The sequence below is a fragment of the Medicago sativa genome, chromosome 6 (genome assembly GCF_051527215.1).
Source record: "Medicago sativa cultivar Bolivia chromosome 6, Bolivia_mono, whole genome shotgun sequence".
NCBI classification, from domain to species: Eukaryota; Viridiplantae; Streptophyta; class Magnoliopsida; order Fabales; family Fabaceae; genus Medicago; species Medicago sativa.
The window spans coordinates 89,158,691-89,180,559 of NC_140754.1; the positions used below are offsets into that span (position 1 = coordinate 89,158,691).

Consider the following 21,869-nt stretch of genomic DNA (forward strand, 5'->3'; position numbering starts at 1 on the left):
GTTGCACAACTTAGCTCTTGCTGGAATTTACATTTGCATGAGTTAACTCACGCTGGAATAACACTTATGCGAGTTAACTCACGCTAGAATTTACACTTGCGTGAGTAAACTCATGCAGGGGTATTTTGGGAAGTTCAGTTGAGCACGAATGTGTTGTGTTGGAAGAAGAGCAGAAATCTTTTATGTATCCTCACCTCTTTCTTAATATAATTTTGATGATTAAAAAATAAATTAATTAAAATTGACTGTCTATTATTTTTTTCTACTAATTTTTATTTCTATTTTAAAACCCAAATTAATTTTGAAGGTATTTGCTTTTCACACTTATAAGATTACGAATAAAATTTTTCAAAATTCCATTAAACATTGTGTTTCGAATTTGGTTGGCTATTCTTACATCAAAAATTATATTATTGGTTTATTTTTGGAATAAATTTGCACTAATAATATAATAATGATGAAGCGGTCGACAAAAGTTTACCATCATTATTTTTCTTGACATTGACATTCATGAATTTAATAACAAGTCCAGGCTTCATATATATATTAATAGTCTAATTTATTTTCCTTTGGATTATAAAGTTTGACATGATCTTTAAATACTCAAAACAAAAGTATATTTATGGTCTTCATATTTATTTTCCTTTGGATTATAAAGTTTGACATGATCTTTAAATATTTGCCAATGACAATGATTTTTTTTATATTTACCACACTCATAAGACGAACGAAAAGCAGCAAACGTTTTTCTTATTCTTAAATCTCCATCATACATAAAGACTACGCAAGACCATTTTGATAAACCACAGAAACTCATAGGTTCGTCCAAGTTATGTTTAGGGTGTTTTCTCTTTATACACCATAAACAATCACATTCCATTTTCTCAAACGTACCATCAATTATACGATCTTCAAAGGTCATTGTATGATATGTTGCTCCCAAACAACGCCAATCTCCCCACACATATGCGACTTGAGAAGATAATAATATTAATGTTAAAACAATTTGCATTGCAATGTATGTGGAAATATTAGCATTATCTAATTTGTTAATAGTTATTTTTTTCATTGGTGCCATCATGAGATTCCAGCCTTACTAATGCATATAAAAAATTTGATATTAAATAGCTAAAATTAAAGTGGTTATAATTGTTAACGTAAAAAATGAGTGGTTTTACTTGTTAGAAAAAGAAAACTTTTAAGATAGACATTTATATACTTTATGTTAAACAAATTACATTAATCAATTCTTTATATAACTTATATACGTGACTACACTTATATACGTGACTACGGGTGTTGTGGATAGGAGGGAGCAAGGTAATTAAAACCGGACCGGACATAAAACCGGTAAAGGCATGGGTTCGAGGTTTAAAGGTTGAACCGGGGTTGAACCGGGGTCGAACCGTTTTCAATAAAATAATTCATTTATATATAAAAAAATAGGTAACATTGAAATAAATATAATAATGATTTTTTTATTTAAAAATAAAATCAAGTTTGTTCCTATATTAACCAAAATAAAAAATAAAAGTTACTAAGATATGTATCACGCCAAGCCCACTTTTATGAATTTTGCTCTCCACCCAGCACATTTTGCTCGCACCCTGCAGCCATGCCCAAAATGCCCCTGCGCTAGTTAACTTGTGCAAGTGTAAATTAATGCGCATGTTAAGTAACGCTGCGCAAGTTAAGTGGCGCAAAGCTACTTTTTTTTAAATTTATTTACTATTTTTAAATTATGTTATTAACTTTATTCAAAATTATTTTGTTTATATTAACTTTATTCAAATTATGTTATTTTCTTAACTTTATTAACTTTATTAACTTTATTCTAAATTATTTTATTAACTTTATTTTGAAATTATTTTGTTTACATTAATCTAAATTATTTTCTTAATTTTTTTTTCTAAATTATTGATTCGATATTATTCTTTAAATTAATACAAATATAAATAAAGGTAAATACAACATTAGAAACTAAAAGCAAATATAAAACAAAGGAACAAAATTGAGGCATAAATAATATCTCATTTTATTAATAATTCATACATTACATTACAATAATTCATACAATAAGTTTGAACTTATGCACTAAATCTACTTATTTTCTCCTTGGGGTAAAAAGTGAACAATCTTCGTGGGGTAAAATAGTGAGCAGCCTTCTTGGGGAAAATACATCATCAACCCTTGGGCTAAATTTAAATCTGTTTTTTTTACCACAAGAAGTTCTTTTTACCCACGGTAAAAAGTTTCTGCGGTTAAAAAACAGGTTTAAAATTATCCCAAGGGTCGATCACTTCCCTAAGTCGGCTACTCACTATTTTACCCCGACGAAAATTGATCACTTTTTACCCCAAAGAGAATATTGAAAAAAAAAGAAAGAAGAGAAATAGAGGGAGAGAGTGAAGAGGGGGAGAAAGTGAGATGGTGTGAGGAATTAGGGAAGTATGGAGAGGTATTTATAGGTAGAAATGGGAGCCTAGGTTGTAACTACCATAAATGTGGTAAAAAAAACGTGTAAAGGTTGTAAAAAACGTGTAGATTGAAGGTTGAAAATGTGACCACCGTCCACAAAAACGTGTGTTCTTGAGCACAGACCACCGACCAATGTGGGTGAGTTAACTCGCGCATAGGCCAGTGGTGCGTGACTTAAGTCACGCATGACTTACAACGTGCGATAGTTAAGTCACGCTGTGTGACTTAACTAACGCAAGGGTATATTTGGAAGCAGTGCAGGGCGTGAGCAAAATGTGCTGGGTGGAGAGTAAAATTCCACTTTTATTGAGAGGGGTAACCCAAGCCCACTTTTATTGTTGTAGTATGTAACCCTAATATTGTTGCAATTCCAGATGAAAGCAAATAGCAGCCGCCAAGCATCCTCTCTATTACTGCATCTTCATATTTTCTTCTATTCTTCAATTTTTCAATTGCAGTTTTTGAACTTTTCTGAAATCTCAATTTCTACTTCTTCTTGAAACGAATCACAGTGTCCATTCTCTCTTCATCTTCTTCCAGTCCTACTTGAATACTTTGAATGTGGGTTTCCCCCTGTGCTGCCTTTGTGAGGAAAGGAAGAAAGAAAACGAAATTGAATAGAGGCCATCGTTCTCGTCTTTTCTTTTCTTTTTTTCCTGAAAAAAAGACCAAGTGCGGTCCAACCCATCAAACCTCCTGAACCGGCGGTTTTTCCCGGTTTCATCGGTTTTTCACCCGTTCGCCGGTTTGTTTTCCGGTTTTTGGGTAGAGCGGTTTTTATGCCATTCCGGACCGGACATAGGTCCGGTTCACGGTTGAACCGGTTGGACCGGCCGGTCCGGTTCGGTTTTAATTACCTTGGGAGGGAGAATAGGTTGGCGGAGTTAGTTTTTTTTTAAAACTTAAATATGGCGGAGAATAGGTTGTGAAAATATTTTTGGCAACACTCATAAATCGTTGCCTTAGAGACTTTTAGGGGACAATTTTTACACGTCCCCTAAAAAAATGTTGCCTGAGACAACAAATGGTGTAGTGTGGTCTGTCAAAATATTACTTAAGGTCTAAGTTTGACATGTAGTATATCATATGTTTATTTTCAGATCTGACTATGTGCTAAAAAAATCTTACATGATCTATTAAACTGTTTAAATATCTTTTTCGTATGAAGGTATCTAAGTAATCGTATCTATTTTTAAATAGACCAATAATCTAATAGACCAAAGAAACGTAAAATATGATCAATGAGACTAAACTTTTTTTTTTTAATATTTAATATGACATTTTAGAGAATTTAAGTGTATATGATACCATTTTTTTCGGAGAATAATATGATACCATATTTATATTATAGTTTACTATCGAAAAGACGGGCACTCACGTCTTTCCTCTCTTTTTATTGCTTCGGTTTGGGTGATATGAAAGGAAAGGAATAACCGCGTCTTCAACAATGCGGTCGCTACTGCTTCTATTCTCCTAGAAAAAGTTAAGCTAAATTCATTCTTATAGTTGAAATTAAAACAGGCGGATTTCAACTACAATTATCATGATTGGTGGAAACATCCTCTCTTGTGTACGGGTGTCCACTAGCTTTACTGTTTTTTGTTGGTGCTTTCTTTGATTTGACACATCAATTTGTAAATACTCTTGGTTGTCTCACCTTTTGCACACCTTGTGCGGGGTGATTCATCATAGTTAATATATATCATTTTAGTTTGTTCAAAAAAAAACATTTGAAAATTATGAACGTTATTTTTTTTATGAAATTTTAATTTTGATTAGAAATAAAAAATATAAATGGTTTTTGTTTTTAAATTATAACAAATCAAACTAACTATGATTGTCTATTTCAATGAAACCAACAATATAACGAAAAAATAAATTTAAATTCTTATTTTTTGAATGACACCAACAACAATCTTTATTATAGAAAATTTTGTTGTTTAAGAGTATAATTGAGATAATAAAAAAGTAAGTATATATATACAATCATCTAGTTTGTTACACTTTTTAAATGATAAAGAAAAAAACTACACATTTGTGTTTGTTATACTTTTGTTTTAATATTTAAATTTATTCTTATCTATTTGTTAGATGTGTAATTTGTATTGAAAATTAAGGGCATTTTTTGAAAGAGAAAAAGTCAGTCCAAAAGAGCTGAAAGATGTTTTTTGTGTGTGTGTGTGTGTGTGTGTGCGCGCAGTGGTCGGGGTTTCGAACCCCATATATTATGCATTGTCCATACCAATTGAGCTAAGCTCACGAGAACAAAGGTTATTTTCTTTTTTTCTTGGTGGTGGCCGGGGTTTGAACCCTGAACCTTGCATATATTATGCATTGTCCCTACCAACTAAGCTAAACTTATAAGGACATAGGTTATTTTCATTATATACAGCATAGATAATACTACATTTAAATATGTAAAAAATAAATATGATATAACATCCATCTTTCTAGGAACAAGGAAACTTAGCTGAACTTTCCCTCCTATGTAACAGAAATAAAACCTGTTGTTCTTCATACAGGAAAGGTAGAAGCTAGTGACATGATGAAACAGGATTGCATAAAACCTTGAATTGAATACATCAAATATACAGTTTTCCACATAGGCCAAATTTGAATCTCGGTTTATTTGAAATTAATACATCAAATATACAGTTTTCCAAATAGCCCAAATTGAATAAAACCTTGAATTGTGTTTTAAACAGTGGAGTATCATATTCCTTTCTGCTGATAGGTGTAAACATCTCAAATATGTTTATGTTGTTAAGAATGATAGTAGGGAGCAATCATACATCACTACTACCTAACCAGTTACCCCTCAAATGAAACCATGAGGTTATGTCAAAAAGGAATAGAAAAATCAGTTTTGCTAACAGAGAAAGAAAAAACCAGTGTTTGTAGCAAGACACTCATCAGTTTCAACTACAAAGAAGAAATTCATTTCATGTTTCTCTACAAAATTTGATTGCATCTTTAGCCTCTCCATGGGCTGCACCTTTTTCGTAGAGCCAAGTTATATCTCTCACTGCAAAATATTTGTTTTATCCTAGCCAATGGTGCTTTATGATAGTTTTTATTTTAGGTTGTTGTTCACCTTGGGCAGCAACTATGGTTACATGAATAGTTGATTGTTTAATTGAGAATTAGAGTGTTTCAATATTGTTGTTTAAATGTATATACAGATCGACGAAGAAGAGCCACCACAGCCGCATGGATCCTGCTTTAATAATCATTTGGATCATGCTTCGCAAGAAAATCCCCAAAATTCGGAGAGTGGAGGAAATAGGAGTGGAAAATTAGGATATAATTTGCTTGAATACTATGATAATTAGTTTGTACGAATATTATTGAAATATTTATTATTTTGTACGAAAACTATTTATGGAATGTACGAATATTATGATAATATGCCGTTTAATTAATTTGTGTTTTATTAAATTTAAATGTTATTTCTTTAATTTATTTATGTTTAATTCAAACAGAAAGCGGGAAAAAAATGTGTGAAGTAAATTATTGGCGGAAATTTCGGTCAATAATGCAGATCTGCGTAAACATTATCATCTGAATTTTCCCTCAGTAATGGAGATGTAGTTCTGACAAAGCATTACTTAGGGATCATTCCGCCAGTAATATTACTGACAGACTGATCCGCCAGTAATTAGTGAGAGAATAATCCCTCAATATTGTTTTGTCAAAACTACATCTACATTACTGAGGGAAAATTCCGCCAATAACATTATTGATGCCAGTATTACTGAGGGATCTTTTTCCTCAACAAATCCGCCAGTAATGTGTATTACTGAGGGATTTGATACACTACTGAGGGATTAAATCTGTCAATAATAATCAAAATTCTTGTAGTGTATACAACGCAAATCCCATGCATATATGACTTGCAATGTTTGTGGAAATATTAGCATTAACTAATTTATTCATGGTGGATTCTAGAGTGAACCATCATTTAAGTGGTTCACCGGTGGACTAATTTAAATAACAATTAAGAACCATTGGATCACTATAGTGTACATATTTTAATATGCACTTTATACACTAGATTTGTTTCTCTCCTATCTTCCACTCTTTCCATAACTTCCCAATTCCATTCCTGCCTGCCTCTGCACTTCTGCATTAAACATTTCTTGTTTTACTATCGCCATCATATCCATCATATCTTACCACCAACATGGTAATATTAAATTATATAATTTTGTTTTATAAAAAAATTGCTTTAAAATTTGCTTCAATTAATGGCATTTGAAATTGAAATTGGTGGTTGCAGAGTTTTGTAACAAAAAAACATTTTTAATGGTTGCATAGATACCATATTCGACATTAAGATCTAACACTTAACGGTTCCAACAACAGGGAAAGCATTTTTGAAATTGTTTTCAGAAATTTTCGTTGTTAATTTTAGATCTAAAATGACTTCCTTCCTCAATCATCTCGGTTGAAAGTTTAATGACAAAAAATTTAAATTTTAGTTAACAAAATATTTTTTGATTGTAGGAAATAAAAATGACAGTGTATTAATTTTTAGTGAATGGAAGGTGTGGCCTTGATATAAAAGTTGCATATTGGAAACTCAAAGGTGGGAGAAATGAGAAAGGAGAGAGATGATGGAGGAAAGGGATTCTATGAGCAAGTTTCACATGTTACTGTTTTTATTTTTAACTGATCTAGACCTTTGATTATTATTGAAATAAATCTAACGGTATATGAAAGTGGTCCACCGGTGAACCACTTAATTGATGGTTCACCTTAGAATTTACCTTTATTCATAGTTATTTCTCTCATTGGAGTATATATTTTTTAAAGTGGTTATAATTGTTAACGTAAAAAAGTCCTTATAATTAATTTTTGAAAAAAATGTTAAGATGGACATTTATATGCTCTATGTTAAACAAATTAGATTTGTTGTAATAGAAGTGAGAATACGTTGGTTAGGTTTTTCAAGACTAAGTTTGGAAAATGTTTGTTAGATATCTAAAAGGTGTATACACCATGATAGAGAAATAAATAAGTTTTTCATTAATGTGATAGGTTAAAGAGTTAGAGAGAAAATACAAAGTTCAATGAATGTAGAAAAAAAGGGTGTTTAAATAACATCGTTCTATGGTTTTTACTTTTCTTTTTGGGCTAGAGGTTTTTCTGTATCCTCACCCGTTTCGTATTGAAAATTGCTTTTCTGACATAGAATATTTCCAATTGACACATGAAAATGACCATTTTACCCCAGCGGCAGTTAACAGCCGGCTGGTTAATGCGCCGGCAGTTAACAACCGCTGGAGTCTTCCAGCGGCAGTTAATAGCCGCTACGTGCGTTCTAGGATGCACCATCCTTTTCACCATTCAATCTCTTTTCCTTCATTCATTCAACACATATTTTCCACATTTTTTCCACATTCAACCTATTTTCTTTCAACATTCAACCTATTAAGGAATAAATGTACGACGAAGATGTTATTTTTAATGTTATTGGTACGACGAAGCAGATTTAGTTTTACCCCATTGTAAATGTATTATTATATTAATAAAATGTGATTTTATATATATTACTTGTGTTCCTTTATTTTAGTTTTTATTTTCATTTATTTATATAAAATCCGAATAAAATTAGAATAAAATTCGAATAAAATCTAACGCGAATTCAAATAATTAAAATTCGAATAAAATGTAACGTGAATTCGAATAAATATTGCGTATCGAATAAGTAAATTATAATAAGTACACAACATTAATTCAAATAAAAATGGCGTATTGAATAAATAAATTCGATAAGTACACAACATTAATTCTTAGACAATTTTATTTACATATAATTACATTACGTAAAAGACATGCACGTCAACTATCATTAGATTACATTCGGAAATGTACCTTCCAACTACAACAATTATCTTACCTTTGAATGGGGTCAATTCAAACTAGCTAAACAGCAGGACTCCAGCATTCGTCCAGAAGTCCTTTTGTTCCATTCCAAATGTTAAATTCTTGTTGGTCTTGGTTTAAAATGATAGTATCTAAGTGCCAACGGAATGAGGTCCAGACCTTGACACTTCGATACCATCATTTAAACGAAGCCAACAAGAAATTAACATTTAGAATGGAACAAAAAACTCCCGGACGAATGCCGGTGTCCTGCCATTTAACTAGTTTGAATGACCCCATCCAAAGGAAGACAATTGTTGTAGTTGGAATGTGCATTCCAACTACAACAATTGTCTTACCTCTGAAATGGGGTAAATTCAAACTTGCCAAACAACAGGACTCAAGCATTTCGCTCGCCATTCATGCTTTCCTTTGAAAAGAATAAATTTTTGTTAGGCTTGATTTAGATGAAGGTATTCAAGTGCCACCGAAATGAGGTCCATTCCTTGACACTTAATACCTTCATCTAAACCAGCCTAACAAGAATTTAATCTTTTCAAAGGAAAAACATGAATAGCGAGCGAAATGCTTGAGTCCTCGCCGTTTGGAAAGTTTGAATTACCCCATTTCAGAGGTGAGACAAATGTTGTAGTTTGAATGCACCTTACCCTAACTAATGACGATCTTCTGGCGGAATCAAGTTGTTGATGATATCTTCAGTTGATCTCAGCAACGTCACCCGCATATCAATCCACTGGAACATGCTGTGCTCCCAAAACATGCTCGTCACGTTTTCGTCGTTCTTTAACTCCACCCAAGTGAATGATACCCTCCCCTCGTCGAGCGTCGGACGTTTATACCGGACGTTTTGCACCCTCCATGTGTCTCTGGGGTTGACTCCTTGGTTGAATTCATTCAATTGATCCTTGAGACCTCTTAACGTTACATCAAGGCACCTAACCTTTAACCTTTGAGTTTCTTCGCCGTTAAATTCTGCATGAACGTCGATCCACCCGACCATTGTTTCAAATCTACACACATAGAAATTAAAAATAATCAATGAAAAACTCATTCAAACACTTGTAGTGAAAATTTGACATAAACCCTAAAAATCCTAAACAAACCCTAAAACTTTTATAAAATTCGAAAATAAATTATAAATTCAATCAATATAACTTCATTATAACAGGTATTCATAATATATGTCAATAGCATTTCAGATCTGCAACATAACTATATTAAAAACAAATATTCAAACCCTAAAAAATTTATAAAATTCGAAAAAAAATTATACATTTAAGCAATATAAGTTCATTATAACATATATTCATAATATATGTTAATAGCATTTCAAATCTACAACATAACTATATTAAAAACAAATATTCAAAATTTAATAATCAAACAACAACTAAAATTATAAACATATAAACACATATACTAACTAAAAGGTATGACAATAGCATAAGTGATAACTTACTTGTGATTTAGTGGAAGAAATTTTGGATGATTTGGTAGAGTTTTTTTAGAGAGAGAGTGAAAATTTGAGAGAATGATGGTGATGGTGATGGTGATGGTGATGATGGGTGAGTGTCTGGATTGTGCTGCTGACTTGGAGTTATCACGAACACCAGCGGTAGTTAACAACCGCTGGCCACCAGCGGCAGTTAACTGCCGGCGTGTTTACCCGCGGTAGTTAACTACTGCCAGGGGCAATATGGTCATTTCAATGTGTCAATTGGAAGTATTCTTTGTCAAAAAAGCAACTTTCTTTCGTATTCTCTGTGACCTCTCTTTACTCCTTGTTATGGGGAAAATCTCTCTTAATAAAATTTTGATGATTAAAAAAAAAAACTTCAAATTGATTGTCTATTATTTTTTTCAAGTAATTTTAATTTCTATTTTAAAACCCAAACTAATTTTGAAGGTATCTTCAAAACTGATTTTCACACATATGCGATTATCAATGAACTTTTTCAAAATCCCATTGAAATTGTGTTTCGAATTTGGTTGGCTATCTTTACACCAAAATTTATATTATTGTTTTTTTTTTTTTTTTGGAATAAGCTTGCACTAATAATATAATAATGAACGATCGACAAAAGTTTACAATCATTATTTTTCTTTACATTGACAATCATGAAGTCAATAACAAGTCCGAGCTTCATAAATATTTATGGTATTCATATTTATGTAACTTTGGATTATAAAGTTTGACATAATCTTTAAATAGTTGCCAATGACAAGGTTTTTCTTTATATTTACCACACTCATAAGAGGAACTAAAAGCAATAAACTTTCTCATTTGCAGAGCGGCTCTCACATCTTGCATAACGACATAGCAAGACAATTCTAATGAACCACAGAACTCCAAAGGTTCTCCCAATTTATTGTAAAATAGCCATGAGTTCACACACCAGAAACAAGAACATTGAATTCTCACTAACGTCCATTCAGATATACGATTTTCAAAGGTCATTGTACGATAAGTTGCTCCAAAACAAAACAGACCCCATGCATATGCAACTTGAGAAGATAATATTAATATTAAAATAATTTGCATTGCAATGTGTGTGGAAATATGTGTTAACAAATTTGTTAATAGTTATTTATCTCATTCTTTCAAAAAAAGTTATTTATCTCATTGGTGCTATCATGGAGATTCCAGTCTTACTTATGCATATACAAAACTTGATCTTAAATGGATAAAACTTAAGTGGTTATAAATGTTAACGTAAACCAAAAGTGGTTATAATTGTTGGAAAAAGAAAACTTTTAAGATGGACATTTATATGCTTTATGTTAAACAAATTACATTAATTAATTTTTTATATAACTTATCTATGTGACTATGGGTGTTGTGGATAGGAGGGAGAATTATTAGAGTGTAGCGAATAAACCATAGTTAGTTGATAACTAAACTATGGTTAGTTAGTTAGTTAGAGTGTTTGAGAAGCTTGGAGAGCAAGTTACCTAGATAGCTTGGAAAGCAAGCAAGTTAGTTAGGAGTTAGTTCTATAAATAAGTCTCAACTATTGTACTCTTATTATCTTTTGATCAAATAATTCTCTGTAATCTTTTTCAATTCATAATGAAATTCAGTTACAACTTTTCTTCTTTGTGAAGCTTTTCCTCTCTCAACCATGGCGTTTTCTACTTCTATGATGGTATCAGAGCAATACCGTTCGCCTCGGTTGCGATCTTCGAGATATTCTTTTTCTTCCGCTGCCGCATCGGAAATTTTTTCCGTTCTTTTCGATCCTCCGTCGTTTCTAATGACATACTCCATTGTTTGTCATCTATGGAAGATATCAAAGGCTGAAAAGAAGTTTTCGCCATTACCGCCACTTCGGAAACCACCGCAAGAATCTGCAGTTTTATCATCCGAAGCTGTTTCTTTCAATTTTGGCAGTTTTAATTCAGAAATTGTTCCTGTCAAGCCGATCGAATCTGTTGCACCACTGATTGAAGGTTGCAGCATCAAGATTGGTGAAATCTTATGTGTTTTAAACGATCCTGTTTCTGCGTCATCGGTATTGAATGCAAGTGATTCTTCTAATTCGTTCGATTTCGTATTTGAATCTGCAGCAAATTCAACAAAGATTGTTACGGAAGATCAAGAACCACAGAGTTTTCGAGATCCTTCCGTTGTTTTCAGTTTCATCATCGCAAATCAATTCCGCGATGGTAATTTCTCCAAGGTTCTAATCAATCTTTTCATGAAGTTTGTTAACATTCTCAGAATTGTAATTTCAGCACCGCCTTGGTTCGCCGGAGGTGATGGTTATTCTCCATTGATTTTTGATCCCGGCGGTGTAGCCGTAGTTCATGGTTCGATAAATCTGATTCGTACCTTAACCGTTTTTAATCGTAGTCAATCATACTGGTCAATTCATCTTTTTCTACTGGTGGAAATCTGTGTGGTTTGTTGCCTTCTTTTCTTCCATAAATTGGCATTTTGCTTCCATAAATTGGCATTTTGCTTTTTCGAGGTTAATCTTGATTCGGTTCTTTCTTTCAATTGCGTCCTTCTCTGTTCGTTTTTTCGACAAATTCAGGTTCAATTGAGATTGAGAAAATTTGGGAAGAAGATAATGGATTTTTCTCTGTTCAGAAGCTATTGGAATCACTCATCAGAAGCTATTGGAATCACTCATCAGAAGCTCTTTCGTTTGTCAGAAGCTATTGGAATCACTCATCAGAAGCTCTTTCGTTTGTCAGAAGCTATTGTAATCACTCATCAGAAGCTATTGGAATCACTCATCAGAAGCACTTTTGTTTGTCAGAAGCTGTTTCCAGAAGCATGGTTCAGAAGCTGTATTCTTCAGAAGCAAGTTGTTCTCAGAAGCTGTTTTGTTGGTTCAGAAGTTAGGCTCATTTAGTTGTGCTTTGGTTCAGAAGCTGTTTTGGTTAGTTCAGAAGCTGTTTTGTTCACAAGGTTCTGGATTGCTCATGTGGGCCTGAGCTTCATCAGCTTGTTCAGAAGCTGTTTTGGTTAGTTCAGAAGCTGTTTTGTTCACAAGGTTCTGGATTCCTCATGTGGGCCTGGGCTTCATCAGCTTGTTGGGCTTCTCTTGTTTTCCTATCAGTCTTTTGTTTTACTGAGTTTACCCCCTAGTTTGCTTAGTTAATCTAGTATGAATAAATTGTAATTTTCATTGTATTTCAAACTCAAATTGGTGAGTTTCCCACTTTGAGTTTGAGGGGGACTATTAGAGTGTAGCGAATAAACCATAGTTAGTTGATAACTAAACTATGGTTAGTTAGTTAGTTAGAGTGTTTGAGAAGCTTGGAGAGCAAGTGTAATATCCCGCGAAATTATAAATAGACTGATGTATCAGTCGAGCATGTCAAGACCGAAATAATTTCTAAAGGGTTAATTAGTTATTGAGAAATTATATGGTAACAAGTAATGGAGGGTAAATGTGTCTTTTCCCTTGGAGGGTATTTTGGCAATTTGGGTCTTGAGATTTTTTTAAGTGGAAAAGTCCACATTTTTCTCTATCCTTCCACACACTTCCTCTCACTTTGCTGAAAAGCTCTTTCCCCTATCTCTTCCTCCCTCTCGGCTCACTCCCTCATTCTCAAAAAAAAAACCACCAATATCCAACCTTAATCCTTTTAGAAATCGATATGCAAGTGATCATTCTTGTTCCTCAACACACTAGGAACCTTCAGCAAGCTTTGAATCCCCTTATTATTCCCTCTATGCCACGTGACCCATCCTTTCTCTTGTTCTCTTGGCTTGGAAATTTGTTAAATTGGTAGTTTTGTTATGTGTTTGTGGTTTCGAGGCAAAAGCTTGGTTCTTGGCAAGAAATTGAAGTGGGGTATAGTGGAATGGTATGACATGTATGTTTGGAGCTGCAAGGACAAGAAGAATTGATAGAGAATTTTAAAGAATTGGAGCTTATGTTCATCAATGGTAGTTCATTCACAATTTACAAGGTGAGTTCCTTTTCTAGGTTTGAAATTGTAATATATAGAGATGAATTTGATATTGATGATAGCTTAAGGGGATAGTAATTTAATAACCTTAAAATGTACAGTTGTTGTGGTATTTTGAATTGGTGTTGCTGTCGAAATTGAATGCTATTGTTAGATTGGTTACGGTTGAGTTTTATGAATAATTGGCTAAAATTCCTATAGACCTGCTGTCGGAAAAACTGTCGTAAGTACGTGTAAAGGAATTGTTTTTGAGTGAGAATTGTACCATTGGAAAAATAGACAGAATTTAACATGAAGTGGGCTTTAGAAAACTTTAATTTCGCTATGCTATGGCTGAGAAAATTGAGTTAGAAGTTCAGTTACTGAAATTGAAAGTCTGCACTATTGTTGCTGGAATGTTTATGTTATATCTCTCTGTACGTACGTCATTTTGCAGTGGGACTTGGATCATTTGAAAGCAGACAAAATTTAACACGAAATAGGCTTTGGAATGGATTGATTCAATTATGTTATGATGGAGAAAATTAAGTTACAAGTTTCAGATGTTAATGAAAAATTACTGCAGAAAATAGCTTCAGTGCAGGATTTTTAATAATTTATTGATTTTGAATTTTTAGACGGGACCAATTGCATAAGTTGAAATTATAAGCTGGCTGCATACAGTAAAATAATCATAAATGTTTGATTTCATATGAATGATTCAATCATAGGTTTTATGGACTGCTGTGCTGGAATTGATTTCTGCAGATCAGTTTCAGTGTTAGATTTTTCTGAAATTGATTACTTTGAATTTGGTATCAGAGCAGGTCGATTCAGATCGTGCCTTGGGTCATTAGAATTCAATAAGATGTAGTGTGGTTCTTGGGTTCCAGATATTTATTCCAAATGTCATGTCTGCTGAGCCTGATCAACTCAGACTAGTATATGACAGTTAGAACAAATGTCCGAGAGCTGAATAGGACACAGGAGGAATGAAGCATAAGAAGAAGGAAGTCAGGGTGTCAGGTTTTATAAAAAAAAAAAAAAAAAAAATTTGATAAGGAAGTATTTGACGCCAATGGTGTCTGGCACATGTGCAATTTAAATTAGTCAGTCAGAAAGAATCAGTTCGTAACAGACGTATGTTGGAATCAAGGAATGAAGTTTGATTAGGGTTTCAAGGAGATGGCAAAAGTGGTGTGTTGCTGTTGGGACATTCACCTCAGTCAAAAGTGCTTTATTTGAGGTATAAGCTGTTTTGTAGAAAAACTACCATAATTGATCTTTTTGAACATAACATGTTAGGATTGCTGTAGGAATGGGTTAGGAGATGTGTATACATGTTTTCTTTAATTCTGGAAAAGTTGAGCAGAAATTTAATTGTTTAGAGGGCTTAAGCTGGTAGATAAGCTGTTTTGGAAGTACTTAAATAGCCAAACGGAAAACTTCTGGGGCAGGGACTGAAATGGTAATTTTTCTATATGCTGGTTGATGAGTTAGGAGTATGTACAAGTGGGTTGGACTGTTTCGGAAAAGTCAAGACCTATAAGTCGAGGCATAAGCTATTTTGGAAAATTGATTATGTAGTTTTGGAGATAGCAGAAGTTGCAGGCTGTTGATAAGATGCTTTGCAATTTTTCCAAGAGTGATTCGAGGTGAGTTCCTTTAGTTAGAAAACTCACCTTTGGGTAGTAAATTATACAATTAGATTGCTAATGTGTGATTATGAATTATTAGAATAAGTTGACATTGTTATAGCATGATTATGTTGCCATATGAATGGTACATTTGAAATAGAATAAATATGAGTTAGTAGAATGACTATTTCGGAATTAGTTATCCTTATTAGTGTATTTTAAAATATCTTTTATGTTAATAAGTATGTTGATGTTAGTATAAATGTTGGAGGGAAATTAACAACGCAATTGATGCATATATACTTATAGAAATGATTTGAAAGAAAATTTGAAATGCAACCTATGAGTAATATGCTCACATTGAATTATAGAAAATCACTGAAAATGGAAATGAGGAAAAAAAATTGAAATGAGTAACATGCTCATAGAAAAAGAAAAGAAAATTTCCGTTTGCTACAACGAGAGATAATGTAGCCTATGACGTACGGGTCATAGTAATGATATTTTATCCGTTTGCTACAACGAGAGATAATGTAGCCTATGACGTACGGGTCATAGTAAACCGTTTGCTACAACGAGAGATAATGTAGTCTATGACGTACGGGTCATAGTAATCCGTTTGCTACAACGAGAGATAATGTAGCCTATGACGTACGGGTCATAGTAAACCGTTTGCTACAACGAGAGATAATGTAGCCTATGACGTACGGGTCATAGTAAACCGTTTGCTACAACGAGAGATAATGTAGCCTATGAGGTACGGCTCATAGTAACGAATGAAATGTATAATTAAAGATATGAAATTTTAAATCAAGAATTATTTAAATAATATTTGAAAGAGAAAAAAATATAAAATTATGGAACCAAGGAAAAATTCTAAGGACCCTCCAACACGAATACTAACATAGCATACGCATGTTAACATGAAAAACATGTTTAGAATGAATTAGTTACGAAACAATATATTTTGCCAATCCTTGGAAATGAGAAATTTTAATTATGGAACGTCGGCTTAGTTAGCCGAAATTAGTTATTATCGGAAAAGGATCAGAGACATACTCAGATAAGTATGTCAAAATAGAAGTTGTATCAGAATACGATATCTTGGATATGATTGTGATTATTGATATGATTGTGGTGATTATGCTTATGATTAAAGTTATGAGTATGATTATGTTTATTATTTTATACAAATAGTATTTCTGACAGCGATTTTAGTTATCCCCTGATCGCTCAGTTATGTATAATGAAATTGTAATAACCCGAGATGGGTTAAGTTTAGAAACAGATGGCGATCCTAGGTTCCCGAGGTTGCCTACAACCTAGGATAGGTGGAACTCACTGAGACATCTTGTCTCACCCCAATCCCTTTTATTTATTTCAGATGTACGAATTGTTATACGACAGAGTGGTACTTGAGGAAGGAGCAAAAGTAGCTGGACCATATAAAGTACACGTCAGTGGTAATATTTCTGAGTTAACAGGTGAGAAGTTCTATGAATTGTTCAGAGAGTTTTTATTTATTGTAATTTTAATGTACCCGATGCCGAGTTTAACACTCATGCTAGATATCCTAGGTAATTTTCTAGTAGGGGTGTTTCAGCAAGTTACCTAGATAGTTTGGAGAGCAAGCAAGTTAGTTAGAGTTAGTTACTCCAACTCACTCCTATAAATACCTCACTCTTGTACTCATTCATAACATCTTTTGATCAAATAATTCTCTGTAATCTTTTTCAATTCATAATGAAATTCAGTTACAACTTTTATTCTTTGTGAAGCTTTTCCTCTCTCATTCATGGCGTTTTCTACTTCTATGAAGAATAGGTTGGCGGAGTTAGGTTTTTCAAAACTTATGTTTGGTCTGTCAAAATATTAACTAATGTCTACGTTTGACATGTAGGATGTCATGTTTATTTTCATATCTGACTATGTCCTAAAAAAATATGATATGACCTATTAAACTATTTAAATGTCTTTTTCGTATGAAGGTATCTAAGTAATTGTATCTATTTTTAAATAGACCAATAATCTAATAGACCAAAGAAACGTAGAAAATGACCAAAGAGACTAAACTTTTTTCTAATATTTAACATGATTTAAGTATATATGATACCCGTTTTCTTTTAAGAAGTATATGATGCCATGTTTCAATTATAGTTTATAATACTACATTTAAATACGTGAAAAAAATATGATCTTATATTATTATTATTATTATTATTATTATTATTATTATTATTATTATTATTATTATTATTATTATTATTATTATTATTATTATTATTATTATTATTATTATTATTATTATTATTATTATTATTATTATTATTATTATTATTATTATTATTATTATTATTATTATTATTATTATTATTATTATTATTATTATTATTATTATTATTATTATTATTATTATTATTATTATTATTATTATTATTATTATTATTATTATTATTATTATTATTATCTGAATTACCTCTACTTCTTTGTTGGATTAATGTACGTCTTAACCAAATACTATCTAAGGTTTATAACCTCAAGGGCCAAAGTTTCTACGACATCCATATGTCGTATTGCTCCATACCAATTTGCCATAGACTTGCACTCCCACAAGTAATTGACTTCAGAATATTGTGTTGCTCTATAATTATTTAAGGGATTTATACTCGCACAAAAGTAGGAGATGTCAGATATCATATTGCTATAAAGGTCAGGATTTACACTTGCACCGTTTATTTAGACCCTAACCATCATACCTAGAACTAAGAAACTTGTTATGATAATTGCATATAACACGTTCACAATGTTTTAATGGGGTTGCATGAACTAAGAAACAGAGAGGGAGATTTTGGTTTTCCTGACTCATTAAGATATGTCGTACTTCATAAACAAGGAATGATAATTTTTTCAATTGGAAACAAAAAACCTTTGGAAGTGTGGATGAGATAAAAAAAAGGTGTCGTGGAGGTCGGGATTGAATCAACTGAATATGTCCCATTGTTTGTTTCTATGAACGGTCATGTGATCTTTGCGGATGTATGGAGAGATGAAGTTTAGAGGTCATTGTTTTCAAGAGATGGAATAAGAACTTTTGTATAAGGCCTACTTGTAGAGGTCTTATTGTGTGACAAGCTTCTAATGTATAGGTTTTTGATGGTCTACTTGGTTTAATTTTGTTTTTTTTGTTGTCTTTGGGAGTTGTTGTGTGGTGGTGCGGGAGGTTATGGCCATTATGGTTTTTTTAGTATTTTTGTTTTGTTTGATTAGCAAGGTCTCACTTTAGTTTGTTTAGCCCTGATGTAGCCGTTTCTGTTTTTCTCCCTTTTAATGGTTTTGGAAAATGTTTGTTAGACAATCAAAATGTGTATACAGCTTGAGAGATATAAATACGAAAGGGTGATCTTATAGGAGGAGAGAGTTAGAAAGAAAATAAAGTGTTGAATGAGTGTGGAAAAAATTGAGGTATATAAATATCATTGTTGGATGATTTTTGGATTTATTTTGTAGCTAGAGGTTGGTTTTGTATCCTCACTTGTTTTTTTTTTTTACCTTCATCTTCACTAGTTAAACAGAAGACCTCTTCTAATAAAATTTACTTCAAATTGATCGACTTTTATTTATTTATTTTCATTAAATTTTAATTTCAATTTTAAAATCCAAATTAGTTTTAAGGTATTTTCTAACACCTAGCATTGGCTTTCTTCATAGGCCATTCTTCACGAAATTTTCCTTTATTATTATTATTATTATTATTATTATAAATAAAACATATTTTAAGAATAAGAACAACAAAACTCTTTTTCCCTTCCTTTACATGACCCTCGCGAGCTCTCTCTTTGTCAACAACTCTCTATCCTCCTTCTCAACTCTCTGTCAGCAACTCTCTCTCCCTCCCCCTCCCCCCCCTCCCAAGAAGAAGAGATTCTCTATCTCTTTCTATTTCTCTCTCAGTTCTCACAGTTTCACTCACTCTAAGGTAAGCTATTGATTCTCCAATTTCTCCTTCCTTCTCCAATTGTTTGTGTTAGGGCTTTAAAATTGGGTATGCTTTGTCACTTGTCAATGATACCAAAACATAATTACAAGAAATGAGGAATGGGCAGAACTTATATCTAAGTTTATTAAAATTTGTAATAAACATGATATCAAGGTGCTTGATATGGTTGAGCCGTATGCACAAAGAAAGAAACCTAGACAACACTATTCAACTTCTCTTGTGTTTTTAACTTGCATCATTATAAGAATGATTGTTTGTTTAGTGTTTTAGATTTGCAGTTGCAAGAACTGAATGCTAGGTTTGGTGAAGAGAATTATTGAGGATGATTGAGTTTTATCATAATGATGTTATAGATGTGCCTGAAGTGACATTACACCATCAACTTAGGAATTATGTTATAAATGTTCAATCAGACCCAAAATTTGCTAAAATGAAAGAACTTTCAGATCTTCGTGCAAAACTTGTGGAAACAAATAACTGCAACACATTTCGTATGGTTTATAAGCTTTTGAAGTTGGCTTTGCTCTTGCCGGTAACAACTGCAAGTGTTGAATGTAAGACCCGTAATTTTAAGAATAAATAAATGTTAATAATATAATATTTTGCTACTCGTTTATTTTAGTTTATGATCAAATAAAAATAAATAATACCTTCGACGATGAATTTTTATCGCTACTCGAATATTTTGTAGTTTTTGTCGCGATAGCGACTCATGATAAATTTTTTAGAAAATTTCTTGAGAATTTAATTTTCAGTCTCTTCCACAAACGAAAATTTTATCGCGCTTAATTTTTAAAACAAACTCCGTTTTGTACGAAATTTTTTGTATAGATTCATAAAATTATTGATGATTAAATATTTTTCCATCGAAAAATTTTCTCTCATAAGAACCTATTGTGGAAACAAATAACTGCAACACATTTCTTATGGTTTATAAGCTTTTGAAGTTGGCTTTGCTCTTGCCGGTAACAACTGCAAGTGTTGAACGTGTTTTTTCAGCTATGAGTCCACTATGTAACAAAAGGGTGACCAATGGCTAAATGACTGTCTTGTAACTTATATAGAAAGAGATGTTTTTTTTAACAATTTGCAATGATGTCATTTTAGCTCATTATCAACAAATGAATAGGAAACAATTTTTATTGTAATTTATTGTATCAAACAATGTTTTTTCTTATTTTTAATATAGTTTGCATTATTGTTTCTTCCAAATTTTAGCCCCACATGTACCAATTGTTTAGATCCGCCCTGCACCAACGCCGGAGGTTAAGGACTCCTCGCTACCCATATGAATATACTACCCTTAAATTGAATGATAACTACCCCGTACCTTTAGTTTGCCGAATTGATAAATTCATATGGTTGAATCTCTCCCTAAGCTCTTCTCTTTTTGCCTACTTTGCCTCCCTTCCAAGAAACCCTAGTTTTCTTCTTTAGTTTTTCTGACTTCTGTTCTTTTTCTCCGTAACCCTAATTCCCTAATGCTCTCATCTATTTATAACTACTAATTCAGGTTTGTTTCTCACTTAATCTTTTTAACACTGCACCTCTCATTTAGTTACTATTCTCTTGTAACTACACATCATTGTTGTTTACATCTCCTTCTGCTTAAATCATTAAAATACTACTCAGCTTACTAACTACACATCTTTTTCTACCCAGTTTTACTAACACACCTCTAATTGCATTATACTTTCTTATGCTTGCATAAAACGACATTTTCTTCCTAAACACTATTTTTCTCCCGGTCTTTAACAGACTAGCCAATTCATCCACTTCCATGTTACATATCCTCCCAATAAATATGAATAATTAAATTAAAACTATCTAGCAAACCAATACTAATAATATCATTAATACTAATATTACCCAATAATAATATTAAAATCGGGGTGTTACTAATTAATATGGACTAAACAAATCTGGCATTTGTCGGTTAAACTAAGACTTATGAATTCCAATAGCACTCAACATATGTTTGTATTATGGTAAGTGTTCCAAAATCAAGTTGACCAATCGTGATTTTCCAAAAGCTATATGACATATGGTCTGTTTGGATATGCATTGTGTTCACAAAAGGTAAGTTTGGGTGGTACCCGAGGCAAAACTTTTGTGGTTTCAAGAAGCCACTAAAGGAAGCTTCTCCGTTAATGTGTGTTGCAGCCGTGATTTTAGGGGAACGTGGTTTGCTAGAAGCATATCCAAATAACACGTATCTTATACAAAATCATGGTGATCATCGTGATTCTGGTATATCCATCGTGATACCAAACATACACTCAATAATGTTTGCAAAATAGAAAAAGAAAAATCTAAAACTTCAAATTAAAGTTAAACACCTTTAATGTGGAAATTTTGAGGAATTTTAGTGAAAAAAAGAATGACTTTTTGAATGTATATTTTTTTTTTCTGGTTGTGAGAATTTTAGTGAAAAAGTAGATAATAAAATAATATTCTCTCTT

General features: G+C 32.4%; 1 long non-coding RNA gene and 1 pseudogene across 1 annotated transcript; both read left to right on the forward strand.

Annotated features, from left to right (window-relative positions):
• The first annotated feature begins 15,173 nt into the window (after positions 1 to 15,173).
• LOC146918011 (uncharacterized) lies at positions 15,174 to 17,184 on the forward strand. Its single transcript, XR_015015941.1, has 2 exons — positions 15,174 to 15,428; positions 16,795 to 17,184. It is a non-coding gene; the product is annotated as an uncharacterized LOC146918011 (long non-coding RNA).
• A 21-nt stretch (positions 17,185 to 17,205) lies between these two features.
• Positions 17,206 to 20,555, forward strand: LOC146918012 (uncharacterized; annotated as a pseudogene).
• Positions 20,556 to 21,869: the final 1,314 nt, after the last annotated feature.